The sequence below is a fragment of the Nyctereutes procyonoides genome, unplaced genomic scaffold (genome assembly GCF_905146905.1).
Source record: "Nyctereutes procyonoides isolate TBG_1078 unplaced genomic scaffold, NYPRO_anot_genome, whole genome shotgun sequence".
Classification (NCBI taxonomy): domain Eukaryota; kingdom Metazoa; phylum Chordata; class Mammalia; order Carnivora; family Canidae; genus Nyctereutes; species Nyctereutes procyonoides.
The window spans coordinates 19,831,352-19,841,535 of NW_026575033.1; the positions used below are offsets into that span (position 1 = coordinate 19,831,352).

Here is a 10,184-nt window from a genome sequence, read left to right on the forward strand (position 1 = left end):
GTGGGAAGGATGCTCTAAATGGGTGATGAGCATTAAGGAGAACACTTGATGGAATGAGCACTGGGTATTTTACGCAACTGATGAATCACTAAATTCTATCTCTGGAACCAATAATACATTATTTGTTAATTAAATTGAATTTAAATTTTTAAAAAAGTGACTGTGACTGCCAAGTGCATATTATTACTGGCATACTGCCTAAGCTGTAGTATTTTACGGAAATTATAAGCATAATACAAGGTCTTTAAATTTCGAGTTTGTCAAATTTCATTTACATAGAGTTTACATTCATTATGAAAGAAGGTATACATATATTCCCTATTCTATTAACCAAGGCTGAGAATTATGATTAAAATTTAGTAAATTTGAGTTTTATCACTTACTTATTATTTTTTTGATGCATGAGCCAGAGATATAAAGGGTTCTTCTTTAATCTCTGCATGATGTTGTCTTATATTTAACTTACAATTCATCTAAAAAAAGAAAGGCACATATGAATTTTATATTCAGTATATTTAAAACAATAAGCTATTTGCCCAATTATAAAGAAAATTACACATAGAACTTATTAGGTATAGATCAGCATTTCTAAAATCTTGAATCCACAAAGTTATAAAATCTACAATATTGTACAATTTTATCAATCTTGTGAAATATGCATTTTTGTATTTTCCCCTCAGTATTTAATTTTGGATAGAGAAATGGAAGAAAAAGTTTTTTGAACATGCAATTAAAGTTTAGTTCAAAGACAGGACACTTTAAAGTTTGTTCTCTTAATACACAGGACCCTGCAAGTGAAACAAAATTTGTTTCAAACCAATTTTACACCATCATAGGGACTTATGATATTTCCATCCTGAAATACCCTGTAGCATAAATCAAAGGAGTAGGAAAGCAAAGATGCATCCTTCAACATTTTACAGAACAATCTGCAGCATGCAAGAAAATGAGAAGTCATTGGAGAATAAGACATTGCCAAGAACATTGCCAAGTTATCAAGGAGGCAGACTGAGTGCCGCAAGGTCCTAAATTCTGGACAAGGAGAGAAAAATGAAAACAAATAGAAAAAAATACTTTCATAAACATGTCAGTTTGGGCATAAATGTTAATTTTGAGTTTTGGCTTTAAGGGCCAGCCATCTGTAAATTCTGTGCCTTCAAGGAATACCACCTCACAGGCAGCAGGAAGAGGAACCCCAAAGTTCTGAGGCCACTACCTTCTGTTCCAGAGGTGGCCAGAAAAGCGGGATGGACCAAAGCAGAGCTGCATATCTAAGGATACTTCCTCCCCACAAACCCTGGATCTGCTTACCTGAAGACAGGGCTGCTTTTGAGGAGCTGCAGTAGAAGCGTGGCAGGAACAGAATAATTCAGATATTGTGCCTTGGATACAACTTTTCCTAAGTCGGAGCAAACATTACTAGAGCTCCTAATGTAGTCTTCTTTCCTGGTGCCTTTCGGGATAGTGGCTTTAACTTCTTTTCCTTTTTATAAATTTTTAATTTCCCAAACCAAGTCTGTTAAGTCATATTTGTCCCAATTCCTGGCCAGCAACAAGGTTACTGCTATTTGGTCCTACATCCGCCTAGTGCACTCCTATCTTGCCCACATATCTTCACCCCACACCCCCTCCACTCTGGTTCCCTGAAAGTGAGGAGGTTCTGGGAGGTCTCCAGGAAAGAACCAAACATTTATCAATGCTCCCCAAAGATGAGCACAAGGCAAAACGTCCTGTCTATGGCCACAAATACCTCCATCTTGCCCCCTCCCCCCACCCTCTAGCCCTCCCTCTAAAACGTTATGTTCTTCTCACTCTCTATGAGAATGAAGGGCAACAATAGCAACATAGAGGGAAGAGTACAGGATGCCCCTGTCCAGAGACCCCCACCACCCCTAGGTCTCTACCTGGTGCTGGTAATAAGCCAGTACTGGAATAAGAACTCTGTGTCCATGGCAACCCCAAACAAGAGATTCCAGGGGGTCCTGAGATAGTAGTAGAGTGGGGAATACAGTGAACTTGGTTCCAGGCTACAGGGTCTTAAAAATAGATGCAGTTCCCCTTAAAGATGGGGGATAGGGGAGTACCAAGATCAAAGAAACCAGTATAATAATCTCAGAGCAGACTGCCTTATTTTATATCTTTTATTCTGCAAGAAAGAGAATGATCAGAGGGCCAAATGTTTTCTGGTAAATATCAAATATGACTAAAATAGGCAAAGTTGATACAGGACTCAGAACAAAAATTATTTATGCAAGCTATCATTTCATAGGATTGAGAGGAAGCAATTAGTTATTAGTTTTAAATTTAAAATACACCCATTTTCCTGGTAGAGTAAATCTGAGAAGGTGGAAACAAATGCCAAAGAAAGGGAAAAAATGTGAAAAGAAAATCTTAAAAATGTAGATGAAACATTAGAAATTTCTATATGAAAATTACAATATAAGAATTACCACAAAAAGAAATAAGAAACATCTGTTTGACAGTCTGTGTTGGCACATGTTCTGATGCTGAATAAATGGTCACAGCTGAAGGTAGGGAAAAGAAATTAAGGTCATGTTTAATATTTCTAAAAGTACTTCACAAGATACAAAACTGAGTAATACATGGTCACTCAATTCAGATGACCTCAAGGCCATACCATTTTGAAATATGCCCAGAGCATTCCGTTCTATGTGAGAAAGACTTGTCCTAAGGAGAAACTACTTTACCAGAGCCTTGCCTGACCTAAGGGAAGGACAAAAAGACAGCCTTAGTTCCTTCTAGCCTTCCTTTCTCCCATAAGAAGATGAAAAAGAGACGAAGAAACTATTTTGAAGATCACAGTACTTGTTTCATGTCTCAATGTTTTATTGAAAACTGGACTTTTAAAATAACTGCAAATCTCTAATTTTCCCTTTCCCCAGGGTTTATTGTTGTTTGTTTAGTGACTTTTTTGTATATTTTTTTAAATCAGAATTCAATTTGCCAACATATAGCATAACACCCAGTGCTCATCTCACCAAGTGCCCCCCTCAGTGCCCATCAACCAGTCACCTCATCCCCCTGCCCACCTCCCTTTCCACTACCCCTTGTTCGTTTCCCAGAGTTGGGAGTCTATCATGTTCTGTCACCTCCTGATATTTCCCATTCATTTTCTCTCCTTTCCCCTTTATTCCCTTTCACTGTTTTTTATATTCCCCAAATGAATGAGACCATATAATGCTTCTCCTTCTTTGATTGACTTACTTCCCTTAGCATAATAGCCTCCAATTCTATCCACATTGAAGCAAATGGTGGGTATTTGTCATTTCTAATGGCTGAGGAATATTCCATTGTATATACAGACCACATCTTCTTTATACATCCATCTTTGGATGGACACCGAGGCTCCTTCCACAGTTTGGCTATTGTGGACATTGCTGCTAGAAACATCGGGGTGCCGGTGTTCTGGCGTTTCATTGCATCTGTATCTTTGGGGTAAATCCCTAACAGTGCAATTGCTGGGTGGTAGGGTAGTTCTATTTTTAACTCTTTGGGGAACCTCCACACAGTTTTCCAGAGTGGCTGCACCAGCTCACATTCCCACCAACAGTGCAAGAGGGTTCCCCTTTCACCACAGCCTCTCCAACACTTGTTTCCTGTCTTGTTAATTTTCCCCATTCTCACTGGTGTGAGGTGGTATCTCATTGTGGGTTTTTTTTTTTCATTGTGGTTTTGATTTGTATTTCCCTGATGGCAAGTGATGCGGAGCATTTTCTCATGTGCTTATTGGCCATGTCTATGTCTTCCTCTGTGAGATTTCTGTTCATGTCTTTTGCCCATTTCATGATTGGATTGTTTGTTTCTTTGCTGTTGAGTTTAATAAGTTCTTTATAGATCTTGGATACTAGCCTTTTATCTGACATGTCATGTGCAGATATCTTCTCCCATTGTGTAGGGTGTCTTTTAGTTTTGTTAACTGTTTACTTTGCTGTGCAGAAGCTTTTTATCTTGATTAAGCCCCAATAGTTCATTTTTGCTTTTGTTTCCCTTGCCTTCATAGATGTATCTTGCAAGAAATTGCTGTGGCCAAGTTCAAAAAGGGTGTTGCCTGTGTTCTCCTCTAGGATTTTGATGGATTCTTCTTGTCTCACATTTAGATCTTTCATTCATTTTGAGTTTATCTTTGTGTATGGTGTAAGAGAATGGTCTAGTTTCATTCTTCTGCACATAGCTGTCCACGTGTTTAGTGACTTTTCTGAATTCTGATTAGAAGTTTCTAATTTAGGGATGCCTGGGTAGCTTAGGGGTTGAGTGTCTGCCTTTGGCTCAGTCATGTTCCTGGGGGAACCAGGATTGAGTCCTGCATCAGGCTCCCTGCAGGGGCCTGCCTCTCTCTCTCTGCCTATGTCTCTGTCTCTCTTTCTGTGTCTCTCATAAAAGTAAATTAAATTAAATTTAAATTTAAAAAAGAAAATTCTAATTCAAAATTCTGTAAAGTTTCTATTCTTTGTAAAGTGTGGCCATTGAACTCAGCTTGATTATCATAATGGTCAGCTAATAAATGAATAGAGATTCCCTCAGATGCCTGGATCTTGAAAAAAAAACTTTTAAGCTGACAGAGTGACCTACAAGCGAATCATTCTGTCTCTCTTGGCATTGGATTTTAAAATATTAATAATTTTAATTTGAATAGTCTCCCTAATGTTTTATAACCAGCTTTATACTCTCCCTCGGATTTGAATTGATGCCACACTCATAGTCCAAGAAACTCCAATCCGATCAATTAAATTGAAATGGTTCTGATTGGTAGTAACCCTAGCACCCAGCAGAAACCAAGGCAAATCATCTCAACTTAGATCCCTCAAGATTCCCAAAACTAAAGTTCAGCCAAATATGAACTCTTAACACAACCTAGGAAGTATGTGAGGATGCATACGCTCATGTACAGAAGTCAAAAGAAATTATATAAAGAAAAGTACATGGAAAGACTACAGATTTTAAAGTAAGAAAGTTTATGCTCAGGAAATAGGTTTAAAAATATGTTTGAAATGAAAGATAGAGGTCAACACTCCCGGGAACAGAAAGAAGGGCCACTGGCCTCCTCTGGAACTTCATAACTGGTTTTTTGAAGAAGATCACACTAGAGCTTAGACTTAAAGAACAGTAAAAAAAATAAAAAAGCCAGGAAGAAAAAAGTGGTGAGGAAATTCCATACAGGAAAATCATAAAAAATGATTACATGGAAGCCCTGGACAGTATGGGAACTTTTGGGGAAACCATAAACATTATCTAATGCTCCCATAAATAACATGGGGAGGGAATAGCAGAAGTTGCAAAAACAGCCCTGTACCTCATATTAAGAAATACAGACTTTATAAGCCAACAAACTGGACAACCTAGAAGAACTGGATAAATTCTCAGACACATATAATATTCCAAAACTGAATCAGGGAGTAATAGGTCTGTTCAGATTTTGTATTTCTAGCAATGAAATTGTATCAGTAATCCAAAAATTCCCAAACAAAAGCCAGGACCAGATGAATTCACCAGTGATTTCTACCAAATATTTTAAGAAGAGTTAATACTGAGATCCCTGGGTGGCACAGTGGTTTAGTGCCTGCCTTTGGCCCAGGGCGCGATCCTGGAGACCCGGGATCAAATCCCACGTCAGGCTCCCTGCATGGAGCCTGCTTCACCTTCTGCCTATGTCTCTGCCTCTCTCTCTCTCTGTGTGTGTGTGTGTGACTATCATAAATAAATGAATAATACCTATTCTCCTCAATATATTAAAAAAATAGAGGAAGGAAAGTTTCCAGATATAGTCTACAAGGCCAGCATTACCCTGATATTAAAATCAGGCAAAGACACTACAAAAAAAGAAAACCACAGGCCAGAATCTCTGATGAACAGAGATACAAAAATTCTCAACAAAATATTATCAGACTTCATTCAGTGATACATTAAAATGATTCACCACCATCAAGTGAGGTTTATTCTGGAGATGCAAGGATGGTTCAATATTCACAAATCAATACCATACACATAAAAAAGGATAAAAATAACATCTCAACAGGATTTTGTCAAATGCTTTTTCTGTACCAACTTCTGTTCATGATAAAAACTCAACAAAGTGGGTTTAGAGGAAACACACCTCAATATTATAAAGGCCATACATGAAAACCCACAGCTAACATCATACTCAGTGGTGAAAAACAGAGCTTTCCCTCTAAGATCAGGAACAAAAAAAAGATGTCCAATTCTTACCACTTTTATTCAACATTGTACTGGAAGTCCAGGCCACAGCAATCAGGCCAGAAATACATGGCATCCAAAAATGAATGGAAGAAGTCTAATTGTCACTTTTTGCAAATGACATAATACTATACATAGGAAACCCTAGACTCCACCAAAAAACTATTCAGATAAATTAATTTAGTAAAGTGTCAGGATAAGAAATAAATACAAAGAAATCATTTGTGTTTTTATACACTAATAATGAAGTACCAGAGAAGTTATAAATAAATAATAATATAAATAATGAAGTACCAGAAAAGTTTGGTGCATTTATAATTGCACCCAAAACAGTAAAATAGTGAGGAATAAACTTAACAAAGTAGATGGAAGACCTGTACTCTGAAAACTATAAATACTGATTAAAACATTTGAAGATGACACAAACAAATGGAAAGATATTCCATGCTCATTGATTTTAAAAGAAGATTAATTTTTCCAAAGATTTTTTTAAAAGATTTTATTTATTTATTCATCAGAGACAGAGACAGAGAGAGAGAGAGGCAGAGGGAGAAGCAGGCTCCATGCCGGGAGCCCGATGCGGGACTCGATCCCGGGACTCCAGGATCACGCCCTGGGCTGGAGGCAGGTGCTAAACCGCTGAGCCACCCAGGGATCCCCCAAAGATTTTTTAAAATAATCTCTGCACCCAGTATGGGGCTTGAACTCACAACCCCAAAATCAAGAGTCACATGTTCTACCAATTGAGCCAGCAGGACACCTCAGGAAAATTTAATCTTATTAAAATGTCCTTACTACCCAAAGCAGTCTACAGATTCAATGTAATCTCTCTTAAAATACCAACAGCAATTTTTCACAGACCTAGAACAAAGAATCCTAAAATTTGTATAGAACCCAAAAGATCCTGAATAGCAAAGGAATCTTGAGAAAGAAGAACAAAGCCAGCGACGCATGGGTGGCTCAGTGGTTGAGTGTCTGCCTTTGGCTCAGGGCATGATCCAGAAGTCCAGGATTGAGTCCTGCATCAGGTTCCCAGTAGGGAGCCTGCTTCTCTGTGTCTCTCCCTCTTTTTCTGCATCTCTCATGAATAAACAAATCTTTTTTTTTAAAGAAGCACAAAGCTGGAGTTACTACAATCCCAGACTTTGAGATATACAATAAAGCTATAATAATCAAAACAGTATCATAGAGGCACAAAAACAGACCCACAGATCAATGAAACAGAATAGAGAGCCCAGAAATAAACCCACACATATATGGTCAACTAATCTAGAGCAAAGGAAGCAAGAATATACATTGGGGAAAAGGCAGTCTCTTCAACAAATGGTGTTAAGAAAACTGGACAGCTACATGGAAAAGAATGAAACTAGACCACTTTATTACACCCCCCCCCAAATAAACTCAAAATGGACTAAAGACCTAAATGTGAGACCCCAAACCATAAAACTAGAAGAGAACACAGGCAGTAATTTCTTTGACATCAGCTGTAACAACATTTTTCTAGATAGGTCTCCTCAGGCTAGGGAAACAACAGCAAAAGTAAACTATTGGGGCTACATTAAAATAAAAAGCTTTTGCGTGCAAAAGAAACCATCAACAAATTGAAAAGGCAATCTACTGAATGGGAGAAGATATTTGCAAATGATATATTTGAAAAGGGGTTAATATCAAAAGTGTACAAAACTTCTACAACTCAACACCAAAAAATATCCAATTTTAAAAATGAGCAGAACACTTGAATAGACATTTTTCCAAAGACAACATATGTATGGCCAACAGACACATGAAAAGATGATCATTACTCACAACCCAAGGAAATGCAAATCAAAACCACAATGAAATATCACCTTACACTTGTCAGAATTACTAAAATAAAAAACACAAGAAACAAGTGTTGGTGAGGATGTGGAGAAAAAGGAACTCTTGTGCACTTTTGGTGGGAGTGTAAACTGGTGCAGCCACTCTGGAAAATAGTATAGAGGTTCCTCAAGAAATAGAAAATGTAAATACCGTAATATCCAGTCATCCCACTACTGGACATTTACCCAATGAAAACAAAAACACACATTCAAAGATACTGCACTCTGCACTCCTATGTTTATTGCAATGTTATTAACTTCACCATGGCCACAATATGTAAGCAATCCAATGATTCATCAATAGATGAATGGATAAAGAGGAGGTGGGGTGTATGTGTGTACACACACAGTGGAATACTACTCAGCCATTAAAAGGATAAAATCTTGTCATTTGCAACAACATGGTCTCAGAGAGTGTTATGCTAAGTGAAATAAGACACAAATAGACAAATATACATGATTTCACTTATATGTGGAATCTAAAAAAACAAAAAAAATAAGTAAACAAAAAGGATCAGACCCATAAATACAGAGTACAAATTGATGGTTACCACGGAGAGGGGAGTGATGGGAATGGGTAAATTGACGAAAGGTGAGTGGGAGATACAGGCTTTTAGTTATGTAATGAATAAGTAATGGAGATAAAAGGTACAATATAGAGAATACAATCAATAGTCTTGTAATAATGTTGTATGGGGAGAGATGGTAGCTACCATTGTGAGAACAGCATAAGGTTTGGACTTGTCCACTTACTATGTTGTACACCTGAAACTAACGTAATTAGTTTTGGGCCTTCGGACCCTCGTGTGTGCGCGGAGGCTCCTCGCGGCCCCGGCTGCCGAGCACCGGGCCGGGTTAAGACCAGTCCGCTCCGTCGCGTTGGGGGTTGGGCGGTGGCCTCCAGGCCCGGATCGGCCATTCTCGGGATTGGAAGGTGGCGGCGCAGTCAGCGCCGAAAGTTGTGCTACAAAGCACCACCAAGACGTCTCTCAATGAGCGCTTTGCTAATATGCTGGAGAACAAACAGCCGATGCCGGGAATACTCGGGCTTCGATGCAGCAACAGCAGCAGCTAGCCAGGGCCAGAGACAGGAGACTGGCCCAGCAGATGGAGAATAGAGCCTCTGTCCAGGCAGCATTGAAACTTAAGCAGAGCTTAAGGCAGCGCCTGGGTAAGAGTAACATCCAGTCGCGGTTAGGCCGACCCATGGGGACCCTGGCCAGGGGAGCAGTCGGTGGACGAGGCCTGCCCATAATCCAGAGAGGCTTACCCCGAGGAGGACTGCGTGGGGGACGTGCCACCAGAACCCTGCTTAGGGGCGGGATGTCGCTCGGAGGTCAAACCCTGCTCTGAGGTGGACGAGCCGTAGCTCCCCGAATGGGCTTAAGAAGAGGTGGTGTTCGAGGTCGTGGAGGTCCTGGGAGAGGGGGCCTAGGGCGTGGAGCTATGGGTCGTGGCGGAATCGGTGGTAGAGGTCGGGGTATGATAGGTCGGGGAAGAGAGGGCTTTGGAGGCCGAGGCCGAGGCCGTGGACGAGGGAGAGGTGCCCTCACTCGCCCTGTGCTGACCAAGGAGCAGCTAGACAACCAGTTGGATGCATACATGTCGAAAACAAAAGGACACCTGGATGCCGAGTTGGATGCCTACATGGTACAAACAGATCCCGAAACCAATGATCGAAACCTGCCCACCCTACTGTGAGAGACTCTTATTCAAAAGTCACCACATCTGTAAATAACCTTGAGATAACAGATGGAGAAGAAACCTGATTGATGCTGGAAGGACCTATCACAATAGACTACGGACTTATTTGCCACCAGTTTGTGCATTTAGTGTGTTCCTTTTACTTTTTTTTGATACTGTTGTATGAAACCTTTCTTTCCTCTGACTTGGGTTTTGTTTTGTGTTTGGGGTTTTTTCCCCCAATCGCTCTGACTTCTCTTTGAACGTGAATGTGGTGGCCTTGTGGCTAGAACACACTCTTCCCACCTCTGCCTCCCTTCATCTGTCATATGCTCTGATATTCTGACTTTCCTCTCGTCATTTCTGTGTCCCCATGGATAAAGACCCAGAAAGAGCCCATCAGTGTTACTTCCTGGGTTTCTAAGAAAC

General features: G+C 39.9%; 1 pseudogene; it reads left to right on the top strand.

Annotated features, from left to right (window-relative positions):
- The first annotated feature begins 1,823 nt into the window (after nt 1-1,823).
- On the top strand, nt 1,824-9,773 carry LOC129504576 (chromatin target of PRMT1 protein-like; annotated as a pseudogene).
- Nucleotides 9,774-10,184: the final 411 nt, after the last annotated feature.